Source organism: Clytia hemisphaerica, unplaced genomic scaffold (genome assembly GCF_902728285.1).
Source record: "Clytia hemisphaerica strain Z4C2 unplaced genomic scaffold, Clytia hemisphaerica genome assembly, whole genome shotgun sequence".
In the NCBI taxonomy this organism is placed as follows: domain Eukaryota; kingdom Metazoa; phylum Cnidaria; class Hydrozoa; order Leptothecata; family Clytiidae; genus Clytia; species Clytia hemisphaerica.
Genome location: NW_027104558.1, coordinates 40,956 through 58,932, shown reverse-complemented (window position 1 = coordinate 58,932; position 17,977 = coordinate 40,956). Strand labels below are relative to the sequence as shown.

At 36.4% G+C, this 17,977-nt stretch overlaps 1 protein-coding gene across 1 annotated transcript in view; it reads right to left on the bottom strand.

Annotated features, from left to right (window-relative positions):
• Positions 1 to 17,328, bottom strand: part of LOC136822976 (cellular tumor antigen p53-like) — a 46,345-nt gene extending 29,017 nt beyond the window's left edge. Inside the window, exon 1 of the mRNA XM_067079278.1 lies at positions 17,239 to 17,328. The gene's annotated coding sequence lies outside the window, so the exon portion shown is untranslated. The remainder of the gene's footprint in view (positions 1 to 17,238) is intronic.
• Positions 17,329 to 17,977: the final 649 nt, after the last annotated feature.

The window sequence follows — 17,977 nt, the reverse complement described above, 5'->3', positions numbered from 1 at the left end:
AACCATGTTCAAGTCTCCAAACAAAATCATTTTTGCTGCTCTAACATTTTGCATTCTCCCAACGTGACCAAGCCATCTCAAACGACTTTTTGCCAGTAAAACTTCAATATCTTCAACATGAGCTCTGATCAATACCTGTTCATTACTTACATAATCATCCCATTTGATTTTCATTATGGAACGGAGGTGACGTTGTTGGAAGGTACGGAGTTGTCGAATTTCATAAGAGTAAAGAGTCCAAGTCTCACTCCCGTAAAGAAGAATTGGTAGTAAGCATTGCTTATACACTGCGATTTTAGTCGAGATTGTCAAATTGTGGTTGTCAAAGACTCTGTGTCTAAGCCTACCAAAAGCACTGGATGTTGCTTGGATGCGTGAAGTGAGTTCGACTTGAAGTTTACAATCTTTGGTGACAAAACTGCCAAGGTACTTGAAACGATCGACATTTTGTAAGGGGACTTCATCGACGTAGAAGATTGCTTCTGGACCCATACATAAAACTTCAGTTTTGCCTGCATTGATCTTTAATCCAAAACGTTTGGATGCAGCATTGTAAGCATCGAGTAGTTCTTGTAGACCTTCGGCCGAGTCGCTTAGCACTGCGATGTCATCTGCATATTGAGCCTCACGAATAAATTCATACATTACTTTGGTTTTGGCCTTCAAACGCCTCAAGTCAAAGAATTTTCCATCGGTGTGAAATCTTATCAGGATTGAACGTCGGTGTTTGACATCTTTGAAAGCAACAAGGAGAAGAACTGCTGCATATATACCAAACAGGGTTGGGGCAAGCTTGCAACCCTGTTTCACACCGCTGTTGTATTCAAACAGTTTCGATAACTTACCATCGACGATTAAACGAGCTTTGACATCAGTATATAGGAGTTTGATGAGCTTTATCAACCCAGGTGGACAACCGATCTTTCCCAAGATTGAAAAAAGCAATTGACGATTGACCGTGTCAAAAGCCTTGGTGAAGTCTATAAAAGCAATGTATAAATCTCGATGTTGTTCCCTACTTTTCTCCATAATTTGCCTCACTGTGAAAATTCCATCGATCGTACCACGACCTTCACGATAGCCTTGTTGTGAATCAGGGTAAACTCTACGTGCAAGAGAAATCAGTCTTTGCAAAATCATATCGGCAAGAAACTTTCCGACGACACTTAGAAGCGAGATCCCTCGATAATTCCCACATTGACTACGGTCTCCTTTCTTAAACAGAATCGTGATGTTTGGGTTAACGAGGTCTGACGGTAGAAGTTCTGTAATCCAGAATAGGTTGAAGAAAGTTAGAAGGTAGTTTTTCAAAGCATTGCCTCCATACTTGATGGTTTCTGGTAGGATACCGTCTGGTCCTGGACTTTTTCCTGACTTCATGTTTTCAATCGCTTTATCAAACTCTATCTCCTTGAACGGTTCATCGAGTGATTCGTCAATTGGCATTTGATCGATTTCATTTAGAACGTCTATGTCTGCATCAGTTTCGATATTCAAGAGATCCGAGAAGTGTTCAGTCCAACGGTGATTGATCTCCTTGTCAGTGGTTAAGAGCGTACCGTTTTTCGAACGAACTTGGTGAGTACTTTTTGATCTTGGACCATACACTTCACGAAGTATCGCGTAGAATTCTCTTAAGTTTTTTTGATTAAAGAAAACCTCAGCCTGATTGGCTTTGCTGATAAACCAAGCGTTTTTTATCTGTCGAACTCGTTGTTGAATTTCTTTCTTGTTTTGGTGACGATCTTTGATGAGCGAAAAGATTTCGACATCATTCTCATCGAACCAGTCATTCCGTTGCTTTCGCTTCTTTCCAAATACAAAGGTGGCAGCTTTTTGGAGGCACTCCTTGAGGTCATCCCATTCTTGAGGAAGGTTAGTCAGGTGTTGGTCGAAGTATTGATGCAGTTGTTCAATCATTTCACGCGTAACTTTGATAGATGGTCTGGTAGGTGGTTTTTTACTTTTCTTTTTGCGCTTTAGGGAAAAGGAACATTTACAAGTGAGCAGTCTGTGGTCCGTGAAGCAGTCAGCTGAGAGGTTGACCTTTACTACATCGATGTATTGACGTGCAAGTTGATTTGCAAGAACATGATCAAGTTGATGCCAGTGTTTTGACCTGGGATGTTTCCATGTGGTTTTGAGAGAGTTCTTCATCTGAAACATAGACCCCATAACAGAGAGATCATTCTCAGTGCAAAAGTCTAGAAGCATTAGACCATTGGAATTCATCCGACCTACACCATGCTTTCCAAGTACATTCGGCCATAACAACCAGTCGGAACCAACACGAGAATTAAAGTCACCGAGGATAATGAGATGGTCATCACTGTTGCTTTTTATCGCTTTCAACAGTTGGCTGTAAAAGAGTTCCTTCTCTTCTTGAGAACGTTGCATTGTCGGTGCGTAAACGCTGACAAGTTTCAAATGATCTCCAGATTTCAGTTGAATCCTGAGGGTCATGAGTCTATCAGAGATGTTCGAGATGTCAAGATGAACATTGGACAGTGAGTTTGAGATGGCGAAACCAACCCCAGCTTCTTTCGAAGCACCACCACTCCAGTAGAATGAGTATTCTTTTTCAATTAAATTGCCGGTACCTTCTCGTCTGACTTCGCTGAGCGCACATATGTCAATGCGAGCATTATGTAGTTCGTGTGAGATGATTGCTGTTGCACGTTCTGGACGGACTGAATCTGTGCTGTCATTGGTAGTTCGAACATTCCATGCACCAAGTGATAACTTTTCGTAACGGTTAGAACAAATGTTTTAATGAGTCATTTTTCAAAGATGCAAACAATACACGTTTTTTTATAAGAACATCCAAAATTTTTGAAGCCTTCAAATGTTCTTAACTTTTTGAGTTTCAAACCTAAAAATGTTCTTAACATGTTCTTATTTTCGCAATTTTGTGAATATTTTTGTCCATTTCCCTAAGAAATTGGGTGTTTCAGAGTCCGCGAAGCCTTAAAATGTTCTTAACTTGTTCTAAACATTTTTTGCCATTGAATCCTTATGTTTATATAGTTTGCTCTAATAAAAAAACCTGTAGGAACAATTAAATCGACAATTATGAAACCCTACTTATTTTACTAAACTGCCGCTGTATCACAAAAACAATTGATGCGGGCTCTTACACTACAATTTACTTACGGATGTTCTTCATGAGTTAAACTGACGTCATCGAAATTTGAATACATGGAGGCGGTGGAGGGACGAGTTTACTAATTTCAGGGCATTCTTGACAACCTGCTAATAAGCTAACCTGTCACTTTGCTGATAATTCAATTTGAGACATTTTGGTTATTTTTTTTCATAGGCCGAAAGGTTTACGCTTGTTTATTGGTCTACTGATTAACCCTGCAGCAGCCCCTCCCCAAAACAAAAACAAAAAACAAAAAAAAAGAATTAAAAATACCTCACGTTGCTAATTGCTAAAGATATTAGCGTAGTGTATCGAAGCTTTCGGCTAAAATGCGGACAAATAGTTATGAATGTTAACTCATTTAAGTAAGTAAGTTTGCGACCGCCGTCGGGGGCGACCCGAAGGCTCCTCTTTCGATAGCCATCTACCCCAAGGTAGGGGAGGGCGCCACTCTTTCTCCCTGGATTTCTCCACTAACCCTTACTGATCATTCTCTTAATTGCTGAGCATCAAGCAGAGAGGCATCGAGTACCAGCTGGGGGTTAAACCCCGTAGCCGTAGCCGGATGCTCTACCGCTGCACTAACTCATTTAGTACTGTGGGAAACAAAAATCTAAGAATTTCTTTCAAAGCCATGGTGCGTCGATTTGAAATTCAATTTTCACTGCTTTGGTGAAAGTAAAATAGGTCATATATGGGTTCGTCGGAAAGCTCTTTTAAGGGAAGAAATTATCGCGAATGGAAATTTTCGTGGAATTTAATTTCGCGGTTGAGAGGAATTTTTGTTTAAGATATGGCTTATTTTGCCCCTAAAACACCAATTCTATAGGTGATTTTTTAGATCATAAGAGAATTCATGTTTCGCGGAATTTAATTTCGTGGATTTGTCAAAAAACTGCAAAATTTGTCCCGCATATAAAATTCTTCCTGCGAAAATTTCTTCCCTTAAGGCTTTCAGTGTAACCACTTTTATAAAATAAACGAAATTTAGTTGGGAAGTACTAAGGCCGGAGAATAGGGTTGATTGTATTTGAAAGCTTTGTGAGACTAACTGCTATATCAATGACCAAACACTCTATTAGATTCGCACATTTTCAAAAATAGACGAGTTGATAAAAACGTGCCTGGAAAATGATATTGTCAAAGAAATTCTCACCCGACATTTGGTGGGAAATTTAATAACAATAACCATGTTTTTGGCGGGAAAATTACGGTGATGTCTATAACTAAAAATGCTATAAAAAAAGTCGAATGCGTTTTTTTTATAAAAATATACTAAATTTTCCAAGCCTTCGGATGTTCTTAACTTTTTTGAGTTTTAGACCTAAAAGTGCTCTTCACAATTTTGAGAGCACTAAATGTGTACACTTCTTTTTTTTATAAGAACCAGTAAAATCTTTCTGAGGCTCGGAAGTTCTTATTTTTTTGGCACTTTGAGCCTCAAATTGTTCTTATCCTGTTCTTATTTATAGGGTGTAATTGAGGTATTTTAGGCGTTATACCCAATTTTTACTACTTTAACCCCTAAATTGCTTGAAATTGAGTAGTTTCAGGCTCAGCATTGTTCTCAAATTGTTCTTATTTTTTGGCGATTTTGAGCCTAATTGTTCTTATAAAATTGTTCTTATATAAAAAAGTGTATGTTAGCTTGAAACAAGCAGTATATGTTCGTTCCAAAAATCTTTTTAATGTTTCAACGTTTATCTAATGTTCATAATTTCCATATAACATTAGATGAACGTTGAAACAACGTTGGGTGCCAGCTGGGACGGGTCCTGCCTTTTATAATAATATCGAGAACAAGGGAAAGATAATACACAAAATACTCCAAAGCTCCCGAGATGTAGGCAGCGCTTAGGCTGATAGATTACAAGAAATGCCTTTTACTTTTATTAAGAATAGCAAATTATACCTAGATTTTTTATTGATTTTGAATATAGTTTGTCACCACAAATTACTGGTTGTTGAATAGCAAGTTACTTTATTGGTCGTTATTGGCGTTATATTTCCGTTGCTGGCATGGTAAAGGTCTGCGAAAGAGATCGGACTTGAATTAGGACTGGGCTAAAAATCGAAAAAGATTGAGCATTAGCGTAGTAAATGTCGATTAGAACAATTCTTACTTCATCGTGCTTTAGAAATTCAGTGCTCAATTGGGTAATTACATCCTAAGAAAAGGTCGTATCTTTTGATGTTGCAACTACACGTTTTTTTATAAGATGTTCTTAACTTTTTGAGTTTTAAGCCTAAAAATGTTCTTAACATGTTCGTTCTTATTTCCCACATTTTATGAGTATTTTTGCCCATTTTTCTAAGAAGTCTGGTGTTTTTGAGTCCCCAAAGCCTTAAAATGTCCTTAACTTGTTCTAACATTTTGGCCATAGAAGCCTTATGTTCTTTTATAGTTTGTTCTTCTTAAAAAAACGTGTAACCATTGTCTGGGTGAGATAAACCAAAAAATATTGTTCGTGTACTCCCTTTACTTTTAGTTACCACACAAAAAGGCAATAAGAATTACGTAAAAGACCCTTATCTTTGAAACCAATAACTAGAGGGTAATACACGTTTTTTTTACGAGACTATCCAAAATTTTTGAAGCCTTAAGATGTTCTTAACTTTTTGGGTTTCAAGCCTAAAAATTTTCTTTACATGTTCTTTTTTTCAGCATTTTTTAGTATTTTTGTCCATTTTCTTAAGAAATCGGGTGTTTTTGAGTCCGCGAAGCTATAAAATGTTCTTAACATGCTCTCAACATTTTGGCCACCGAAGTCCTATATTCTTATAAAGTTTGTTCTTATAAAAACATGTTTGTCACTCAGAAGAGGAAAGGGAGGATCTTTTCTCATGACATCTGTAAAAAGAATTCTTATTTTCTGTTTACAATGACTGATCTATCAAGGTTGAAATGCAAACATGTGACTATTGAGAAAAGTCAATAAAAGGTTGAGTAGGAGGTGAAACATGTTCCTATAGCAAAACACTGCATAACTTCACATCATTCATGTTTATCCTCCTCTTAAACCTTTTATTGACTTTCTCAAAAGTCACATGTTTGAATTTCAAGCATGATAGATCAGTTTATACAAACAGTATAAAGTCAGCCCAGCTGACACACAACGTTCTTTCAACGTTTATATAATGTTCCCAACGTCCATATAACGTTAGATGAACGTTGAAACAACGTTATGTGCCAGTTGGGAGTATACTAGGCATGAGAGATCACCCCTTCAGACAAAACTGTGATATACTTAAATTGTATTTGTTAACTCGGTTACTGAAAAGTCTTATCCAAGCATTTGAAAGCTTCCGAATAAAATTTCGATTGCTCTTTAACTGAAAACGGAAATTGGAAAAGGAAGTTCTTAAGTGTTTAATCATACCATCGGAAAATGATAGAGGTTAAATTTCAGTCACATCAGAAATAGGAATATTGATAAAAAAGGACACTCTCCGCTTTGCCTTTACCACTATTTTTCTTTTGTGAAAATATACTTTATAAGAATATTTATGATGACAGGGCCCACGACATCGGGGTGCCCATGGTCCTCAGGATAATTTTCAAACAAATGGTTTTACAGCCATGATATAACAACAACACATTCTAATCAAACTTTCGAAACCTTAAGGGGCGCTTAAAGACCATAATCAATATGAAAAAAATTGGAATATAAAAAATATATCTGTGGAATTTATACCCGTGGTCTTTCTTATCAATTTTAAAAGAATTGTAAAAAGTTCCTCAAAATCTAAAACGGCGAGCTTTCAAAAATTGAAAGTTCTTTTTGATGGACTTTGGACTCAGTGTTATCATATACGTGGAAGCAAGTGTGCTTTCAGCATTTCTAATTCTAGGAATTACACGCTTTTATATAATAGTGTACTTTATAAGGATATTCATGATAAAGTTGGCCAAGAATATGCTAAGAATAACACCATCATAGAATTAGGCAACTGAAAGCTAAGAATTTTTAAAGATTTTTAAAGCATTCTCGATCATAAATTGCCAATTACCCCCCAATTACTTTCTTAAAAATGCAATTTCATGTATCAGACGCTTGTAATAAATGTTAAATCTTGTCTGAATTCGTATCTAAACTTGAGAAGGCTGTAAGAATATTTGAGGATGATTCTCCCCCAAAAAAGTTAAGAATATCCATCATGAAATGAAAACACCATTCTTATAAAAAAAGAGTGAATCCTAAAATGCTTAACGTGACATCAAAAGATGACATAGTACAGTTTGACATCGGACTGCATTTGAAAGATTATTTCTCTTTCTGAATTTCGACCCTCCATATTGGAATGTCTCCGTAAAACAGTTTTTTTCACATCCCTAATGGTCATTTATTTATTTTTTTTTTTTTTATTTATTCTTTATTTAGAGTTGGGTATTAAAATATAGATTTTACAAATGAAAGTAAACTCTAATTAAATCCAACTTAGTAAAAATTAAAAAAAAAGAAGTAATAAAGTTAAAAAAACACGTTAAAAGTAAAATAAACTATAACTTTAAATGCAACCTTTGCAGGTGCATATCGGGGAAACAGATTTCAGAGCAGCCTTAAATGAATTTAGTGAGTCAAGATTTTTAATATTGGATGGTAATTTGTTCCAGGTGGAGACTGCTCTGAAGTCAAAGGTATTTACAGCAAAAACACTATCATATTTTTTATACAATGGTAAAGCTAAGGTGTGACCAGAACGGAGGGTATAAGCAGATTGTCCTATATTGAAAATATCATGCATAATGCTAGGTCCGATGTGCTGGATTGACTTGAAAACCTCAACAGACAAAAGTTTTAGATTACGTGCATGAATAGTTTCTACATTACAATCTGCTAGTAAGTCCTCATAACTAACACCACTACTGTTTTTAATAGCACGGAGTGCTCTGTAGTGGCATTTGTCTATAAGGTTGCTTCCCCCTTTACCACAAAACATCCAAACCAGTGGGCAGTAATTAAAAGGTGACAAGATATAAGAGTTAACAAGAATCTTAGTTTGATCATCAGACAGAAAGTTCCTCAACCTACGAAGGGCCCTTAATTTTTGGTTGGATCGTTTACAAAGCTCAGTCACGTGAGGGACAAGAGAAATTCTATCATCGATTTTGAGCCCTAGAAGTTTAACAACCTCAACATTATTTAGAACAATATCCTTGATTTTCAAAGAGAGATTTTGATTGAATGTTCCCGGGTATATAAGCTGAAATTTTGATGGGTTAGCAACCATATAGTTATGCTCAAACCACTCTAATAAAATATTCAAATGATTTAATAAATTTCTATTTACATCGTCAATACTCGAACCAGTAGCGGATAAAGTATTGTCATCAGCAAAGTTTGAGATTTCTTGAATAATATAAAATAAATCATTAATGAATATGTTGAATAGTAAAGGACCTAAAATAGATCCCTGGGGAACGCCTAAGAAAATGTCGAGCCAAGAACTAAGATGTGAACCTATACGAACACGATGCTTTCTATTGCTGAGGTAACTATGCATGAGTTTTAGACTGTCATTTCCGAGGCCATACGCTGAAAGTTTGGCTAACAAAAGGTCATGAGGTAAGCAGTCAAAGGCTTTCGATAAGTCAATTAGAACAGCACCCACTTTTTTGTTATCAGCAAGAGCATTTTGCCAATTTCTTAATAGATTTAATACGGCATGCTGCGTGCTATGCCCCTTCCGAAATCCACAAAGGAGCTTTGAAAACGAAGATTCCAAATGCTCGTTAAGCTGATCTGCTAAGATACGTTCAAAAATCTTGGAGACGACAGGAAGTAAACTAATGGGTCTGTAATTTGACTTATCAGTCAAGGAGCCTTTTTTAAAACTTGGAATAATGTCAGCGAGTTTAAGCCTATCAGGAAATGTTCCTGACAAAAGACAGTCATTGAAGCAAAATGTTAGAAATGGAACACACGACCTGGCAGCAATTCTAAGCACTCGAGTCGGTATATTTCCACTTACAGATTTTTTTGGTTTAAGGCTCAAAATAGCTTTGAGAATGTCTTGCTCTCCAATTTGGGAAAACTCAAACTTAGCCTCAGAATTTCTGTGTGTAATGATTTCCCTGATGCTAGGATGATTTTCAAATTTTGAAATTAAGGAATTATCAGAATTCAAAGGCAAGCTATCGCAGTCCCAACTTGGAATATCAAGATTTTCGGTGATCCTATTAAAATAGGAATTGAAAACATCTGCAACTTGATTATCAGATGTATATAAAATATCATTTTCAAGCAATTGAATTCTTCCATCATTTACACAACTTTTATCAGAGAATTTAGGTTTGATTGCATCCCAAAAGTGTTTTGGCTTTTTAGCTGTGTTCATGAAGTAAGACTTCTTTGCTTTTTTATTCATTTTGACAACCAAATTTCTCTGACGCCGATAGCGATCCCGGTCCTCAGGTTTTTTAGATCTATCAGCCAAAGTTTTGAGATGTGATCTCATCATGATAGCTTTTCTGAGGTTCTTGGTCACATGGGGTTTGCTATTGGCTCTAAGATACTTGGTTTTCAAAGGTGCATGTCTATTTATAATATTTGTAAAAATATTTTCAAATTCATCATAATTACTCAAAGCATTGTTGAAAATACACGTGTTAAGCTCGTAAAGAAATTGATCTTCGTTAAAATTTTTATAATCTCGATATTTTATAATTCTAGGTGGTAATTTTACATACTTAGTCTTAAGCATAGCATAAATCAAATGGTGGAAATCACTCAATCCTGTCTCTACTGTCCCTGATTTTTTGATAGAATTTGAATTATTTGTTAAAATCAAATCAATGCATCTGCCATTGACCGATTTAAAGCATGTTTTAGATTTTATTACATTGGCTAATTCATAAAATTCAAGGAAGTTTTTTAGTTTCAAATCAGTAGGTTCAAGATTGAAATCTCCAGAGATATAGATGTTGTTATAATTTGGTTCATAATAATGAATAACTTCAGATAAAGTAGTAAAAAATAAATCAACTTTTATTCTATCTGGTCTGTAAATATTGATGACTAAAATTTTTTTAGATCTGAGCCTTAGTTCCAAGGGCAAGATATGTAGGGCAGGGTCTATTTCAAACTTAGTTAATTGACGCACAGGATGTCGTTTTTTACATAAGTTAACAAACCCCCACTGTCTGAGCTACAATCGATACGAAAGGGAGGAAAGTGATAACCCTCAAACTTGAAATCTGAACTCGGAAAAGACTCATCTAGTTTGGTTTCTGCGATGGTGAGAACATCAAACGTATTCCCAGCAAAAACTTTTAGACCAGAGAACTTATATCTTATCGAGTTTATATTCAAATAGGCAAGAAGAATATTGTTAGAGTTTTTGAGCTTAAGATTAACTACAGCGTTCAAACCATTCAATTCATTCAAATCTTCATCAACAACATCATTAACAACAACAAACTGGTCATCACCGTCAGCTTTATCGTATCAACAATTTTCCAAAATAAAACATTTTAGATTTTGCGCAAAGCAAGATATTCCTGACCCATTGAGATGCAATTTTCTCTTGGAGAGCATCTTAGGAATAATGTTTTTATGGTCGATCATATAGAGGTTATTTTCCTCACAAAACTTATCAATAACAGTATTTATACCTTTTACCATACTCTTCATCCCTGGTTTATCTTCTCTCACCAAGACTTGTGACATAACCAATTCAGTTGACGGACTATGATCATTTATCAAATTACGAATTGTGTCAAGGTTCTCTTTCGTATTGCATCCACTGGTCAGGTCGTTCGTCCCCACATGAAGTATGATACGTTTAGGTTTCCTTTTCACCAGCGGTCGAATATGGTGGATCATGTCGTCACTATTTGCTCCTGGGAAATTCCTCACTGTAACTTTAACATTTTTGTTGGAGAGTCCATTTCCAACAATATTATTCAACATGCTGTCTCCGCAAACAATCACCTCTTCTCTTCTGTCACTCTTGTTACTTTTATCCGCAGTTTTCTCAATTACTTTCTCAACTACTTTCTCAGACTTCCCCTTTCCCTTATTGACAGATTTTTCTTTCGATAGTTTTTTAGAAGCAAAATCATGTCTCATTTTCTCTCTAAACCTTGTTAATTGGTTTTGAATTGTAAAGTGCTCATCACGCGAATTGGGAATACTATCAACTGTAGTGTCTAATGGGATGTCATCAAGAATTTTATTGTATATAGCATCATCGTTTTTGTGATTTTTAATAACAGTTCACTTCAATGACCTTCAAATTCGAACTTTGTCAATATTTACACCCCTGTCTCGCAGCCCCATTTGAATTTTTTCCCTCAGTGGGGATGAAAATTTCTATCAAAATCCCAATTGGGATAGAAATTATGTTGTTCCCAGCTCAAAATATGCAGTGGATATGGTTTTGGAGTACAATTTTTCCATTGAATTTCAAGTTGGGATAAAATCAAAGTCAATTCCCAGTTGGGCTGAAATCTTTAGGGCAGTTTTTTCACCGGGTACGAAATCTGGGCCAAACTTTCCAGTGAGGCATGTATGTGACACAGGGCTGTATGTTTTTGTTCAAAAATGTAAAGGTACCGTAGTTTTAGTGTTCTTATGGGTTCATGCTGGCTAATACTAACTATTTAAACACCCTTGGTCGTCTCACAGCCCCCCCCCCTCGATGAAGTTTCTTTTTTCCACAGTGGGGATGAAAATTTCTACCGAAATCCCAATGGGGATAGAAATTGTATTTTTTTGTAATTTTTTTCATTGAATTTCAAATGGGATGAAATGGAGGTCAATTTGCCAGTTTGAATTGAATTGTAGGGTATGTGACACAGGGGTGTACTTTTTGTTTTCTTTCTTTTATTGAAACAAAGACACGTGTACACTACGAACATATATTGCAAAACAGTCCCTCCCCCAATGAAGTATAAGCCCGAAGGGCTAGAATCGAATCTCCTTGGTAGGATTTGAAGCCAACAAATCCTATCGAAGTTGCGCGGTCTTGAGCGGCTCGCCTGGTTTTTACACAAATGACAGATTGAAACAAAAGTTCACCGCTAAATTTCGAAAAAAATATCAATCGTAAACAAAGGAACTACTAGATCTAATCTGTCGTCAAAAGTACGGCGCGTTTTTTAAGGCTTCACTTTTTCTTGCCTGAGAAAGGTCAGAGATTCTACTCTAGCCCTTCGGGCTTTAAACTCAATGCCCTCCCCCGCTAGGAACTAACGTTATATCGTCAGAGGTACTAAACTATGTAAAAGAAAGAAATATAAATAAATAAGTAAATAAAAAAAAAGTCTTGGAGAAGGAACCTAAAATAAAGCACCGCTAAACCTTCCAGTTTCGTTAAGAAATTCAATAACAGAACAAAGAATAGATTTATTTAGATTGTCAAACTTTCATCCCCGTATAATAAAAGCCGACAGAAAAAAGGAGGGTTAAGTGGATGAAAAACAATGCCTAGGGCCGAAGTTTGTCGAACAAAGATTGTCTTGCATGGGAATATATAGAGCAGTGCAGAAGAAAGTGTGTTTTCAACAGAGTTAGTTCGGCAACCACAGAAAGGGTCTGAAGTGTCGCGGAAGCCATGTCTAAATTCATGCTCGTTGAGATGGCTGAAACCGACCCGAAGTCGGTTAAGAAAGATCACCCCTTGAATGTAAGGAACATCAAAAACATGAGATTGCTTGGGTCTCAAAAATTTATAGATTGCTTTTTTGAAAGTTTTAATTGAAGGTAGATCTCGTATATTACCTCCCAAAACATTCCACTGAGATATATCATATAATATAGTGACCGTAGCATGAAGGCAGAGCATCCAGCTACGGTGTGCAAGGTTGAGGGTGCGATCCCCAGCCCGGTCATGCCAAAGATTCCCAAAATGGTACTTGATGCCTCTCTGCTTGCCCGGTCTGCTTGATGCTCAGCAACTAAAGAGACGGACCAAGGGTAAGTGGAGAAATCCAGGTAAAGGAGTGGCGCCCTCCCTTACCTTCGGGAAGACAGCTATACAAAAAGGGAGCATTTGGGTCGCCCTCGACTGCGGTCGCAAACTTACTTACTCATCATATAATTTTTGAGAGATTAAGATAATACAAGTGTGTAAAAGATTAGAAGTTTAAGAGTACTGATTAATTGTCTTTGTTGAATGTCTAGATGTTAAGTCTTTCTAAAAAAATATTTAAAAACCCTATTTTCCAAGAATACTTGAAGTCCCTTTATCTTGTCCATCTAGACTTCGGAGCATAAAAGACAAAATGCTAAAGAATCTGGAAACTTTTGGTACATTAAAGGAAGAAATTTTGGCGGATTTGGCGGATTTGGCCGAAATCCGCCAAATTATGTTCCCGTCAAAATTTATTCTTTCCGCTACCCGCCAAATATAAATAATAGTTGAAATTTTGGCTTTCTCTCAGAGACAAATTTTGTAGAAGATTACCCTAGTAAGTGCCGTTGACAATATACCCAGATCGCCCGTTTAAATAAAAACTCATGACTACGTCTCTGAAGCCATCTGAGCATTTCAGGAATTTGCTGAATAATGCAAATATTCAAATATTACACAATATTGTAATACACACCCTTAAAACCACAGGCTAGCATACCACGATGAATCTACTTAGCGTCGCCTCCTGAATATAAATATACCACTCGTCTACCCCGCCTTATCCCCTCCTTTTGTTTGTAAGTTTATTTGTTTATACTTTAACCGAGTAAAATTGCAAGCCCCGCCTACTAAAACTTTCTAAAATAGTTGAAAATAAGCATACTGAACAGTCTGTTCCTCTAAAGAATCCTGCATTGTAACACGCATGCGTAATTTGTCGTTCTTTAAAACCATATGTAGTTAATTCCCGTGATAAACAAAGAAGAATTAATACGTATAGGGGTGATGCAGTCACTTTCGGCCGGGGTTGTGGACGGCGAATTTTGTCGTATTTTATGAAATTTTTTGTCTATTTTTAGTAATGCAGGATTCCTTAGATAAACCCCCTCACAAAATCAATTCGTGATATTCATGACGTAATGTTTTATACGGAAGCACCCCAAAAAAAGTATAAGTTTTTGCCACTAATTTTGAATTCATAAACAATAAAACTAGTGGTAAACGCCTGCGCCTCCATCATGGATAACACCCCTGTGTCACAGACCTGCTGGGACCCCAGCCCCACTGGAAAATTTGGTAAAAAATTTGTCCCCGGTTGGAAAATATCTTAGAATTTCAGCCCCATTGGAAAACTGACTATGATTTCATCCCCTCTCGAAATGTTTAAAACATTGGATTTTTTAACATTGGAACAATAGAATTTCCATCCCCATTGGAATCGAAGTTTTTACCCCCACTGAGGAAAAAAGTTTCATCGGGGCTGTGAGACAGGAGTGTTGAATATCACGAATAGACGATATCGGCTTTCCGAATTCTCCCCGAATGATTACCCATGATGCATTGCGCAAAAAAATTCACGGACAATATTGACTTACTGATTTTTTTTCGCATTTTTTTCATCCGAGGAGAATTTCGTTAAGCCGATATCGTCTATTCTGAAACAACGGGATGTTGGCTATATCTAAGCACAGGAGGTTACTAGGATAGGGGGTTAATGGGTATGTCCATGCTGGACCGCTTAACCTTAACCCTATTGTTATCAGGCTTTTTTGGATTTTGTATTCTCAAGGGGGTGTTTTCCACCAGCCTTGCATAACTTTTGATCTAGAAAAGATATGGACTTGAAATTTGGCAGAAATGTTCTCTACCATAAAAGGAGTTCATAGAAAAAAAATTGGGTTGATGACCTCATCATAAAGGTGATGACGTCATCACAAAATTTCACAATTATCGCTGACCAATGAAAAAGTACTATTCAATAAAATAGCAATTAAAGTTGAACAAATGGAGATTTTTCAATTCTGGTTTGAATTTATAAAAGCCAAAATAAATATCTTTAACATATTTGCCGGTTTTAACATACTAATAAAATTGACGTTTAAAATCCATGCATAAAATGAGTAAATTTTTTCAAAAAACAATGACGTCATTTTTGATGACGTCAGCAGTTTTTGAAAATCTTTCAAATATTTTTTAAAATTTATTATCGATACCTAAAACCTGTCAAAATTTGAAGTCAGTTGGATGCCTAGATCAAAAGTTATGCTAAATTTAAGATTTTGGGATTTTACAGGGGTTTAGCTGGATTTTATGATATATGCCTGCACAAAAAAGTCATAAAACCGGATCTGGTCGGTGTATAATTGTAAAATTTGGTATACATGCTGCTAATAGGACTATATTAAAAGTCAAAAACTTTCAGAGGGTTAAAAATTTTTTTCAGTGAGCTATTACAGGCACGACGCAACGGGTACGGCAGGTACGGCGGCCGCCGTACCAGATTTTTACAAAAATACCCGAAGTTTTCCTCTTCGTCGGTCAAATCGCTATAAAATCGCTTAAATTTCCTCATTCGCCGTACCAGATATAAAAAGCTTCCGTCGTGCCTGTATTAGCAAAACAGTACTGGCCTGGTGGAAAACACCCCCCCCCCCCTGATAAAAATAGGGTAATCTTTAGAAGGACTAAATACACCCTGGGCCACAGACCTGCACCAACCCTCGCCCCATTGGAAATTTGACCAAAATTTCAGACTCTAAAACACCTGTTTTCTTAGGAAAATTGACAAAATAGTAGAAATAAGAACATGCTGAGAACATTTTTAGGCATAAAACTCATAAAAAACATCCGAAGGTTTAAAATATTTTGGATGTTCTTAAATAAAAAAACGGCAGTCTAGATGACAAGATAAAGGGACTTCAAGGTATTTTCTCTCTCAATGAAGTAATCGAGATTGAGTTTTGGGTGTGGTAGGTAAAACCACCAAATTCGAAATAAACAAAAGTGGTTTTTGAGTGGAAGTGCACTTAAGTAATCAAATGGTCGTTTAAATAATTTTCATGTCCAAAGGGGATTTCCCTTTGCGGTTTTAATCACATGAAGGTCAGTGAATTAGTTTTGAATTTCACTTTCGTTTTTGATGATTTAGTTTTTCCTCGTGTATCCAAAAACCTTATGTAGCAAAGAATTTCAATCTGGCAAATACTCCGAAGTACTGTAAGATACCCTTTCTCCACATACTCACGGGTACCTAATAGCCCCCCCCCGCTAATTAATTTTTGTTCCCTCTTTTGTCCTAATTCTGCTCCTTTTCAAAAATTTTTCACCCAGAACATTTTTATTCCAGCCCCCCTTAAGTTTTTCCAATTCAAATTGTGCTTTTTAATGAAGTAGGTTTCATAGTACATTCTTGTTTTTGAAGTTTGAGAGCTCAATGCTTTGAAAAGCTATTCAACACCCCAGCTGGAACAAAACGTTGTTTCAACATTTATCATACGTTATATGGACGTCGTGAACATTAGATTAACGTTGAATTAACGTTGTGTGCCAGCTGGGACTATTCCAAGGCTGATCAGCATGTTTAGGCAACACGTACCCATCTTCAATAAAAATTATACCCTTCATGGCAAAACTTCTCCATCTGGTCTTATTAAGTCGGGCCAATGAAGTAAATGAATATCCGTATGACAGACCCGATCAAGCCCCCCCCCTGTAAAGTTTCAATAGTTGAAAAGAACATCATCTCCGATGAGAAAAGCACCCTGAAATTTCATTTCTTACTGCACTATGAATTTATAGAACCCCCATCCGATATCTGAGCTTTAGAAATTGAAATTTGAATTCCCAACCCATCAAAAACAGCCAATTCTTCATCCAAAAAGACACCCCAGCTGACACACGACGTTGTTTCAACGTTCATCTAACGTTATATGGATGTTATGAGCATTAGATAAACGTGTTTAAACAACGTTGTGTGCCAGCTGGGATAGGGCACCTTATTCTTCTGTCCCAATGGGTTGAAGATTCTGATAGTTTCAATGAGACAGAGGTGTGTCGAAACTACGCATTTCGCCTCGGTTTTTCAAGCACATCAAACAGACTTTTCTATAGACAACTTAATATAATTGCCTCAATTTCCCAAACATAAATAACAGACTTTTCAATGAGACAGAGGTGTCATTAACTACCTATATACTGTAACAAGATTGGGAAACAAGACAAAAAAAGTTTCTCACCTGACTTTGAGTCATTTAGTTGCTTCCTGTATGATACTTTGCTCTGCAAATATTAACAAACAAAATACTGCATTTATGTAAACCAATTTAAAAAAAAATACCTGCTTAGCATTAGCCTTGTTAATAATAAGCTAGCCAAATCAAATAAAAACTTACTAAATGTCTGTTTGTGAAACGGTATTATATTTTTTGTTGTTGTTATTTTTTTAAAGATATTTAAACATTCTTTGTTTATAAGAAAATAATCTTTTTTTTGTAGGTATTTATTGACTAATGAAGCATTAATGATAAGATTTCATTATTTTAATCGCCTGTCACGCCACAAAGTTCCCCTGTTGGCAAACAACGTCATTCCAACGTTCATCTAACGTTATATAGACGTTATGAACATTAGATAAACGTTAAAACCACGTTGTTTGCCAGCAGGGTCTACTTATACCAGGGCTTACACCCGAGCGTTTCCTGATTTATGGAAGGACATTGGGCTTTTCCAGAAAAAAATTGAATATGGGGGGGGGGGGTGGAGGATATAACAATTTTCAGTGATTTACCAGAATTTTCGCTACCCCCTGGACAATATATCCTCAGACACCCCCCCATGTACGGACATTTTCTGGAAGAGCCTATTGCTTTGATCAAATTGATCAAATGAACTTAATACATTGTTTATTTTCTAATAAAAGATGCTGACAAATATTTGGAAGGCATCACATTTACAATAGCCGGAATATTGCAAATC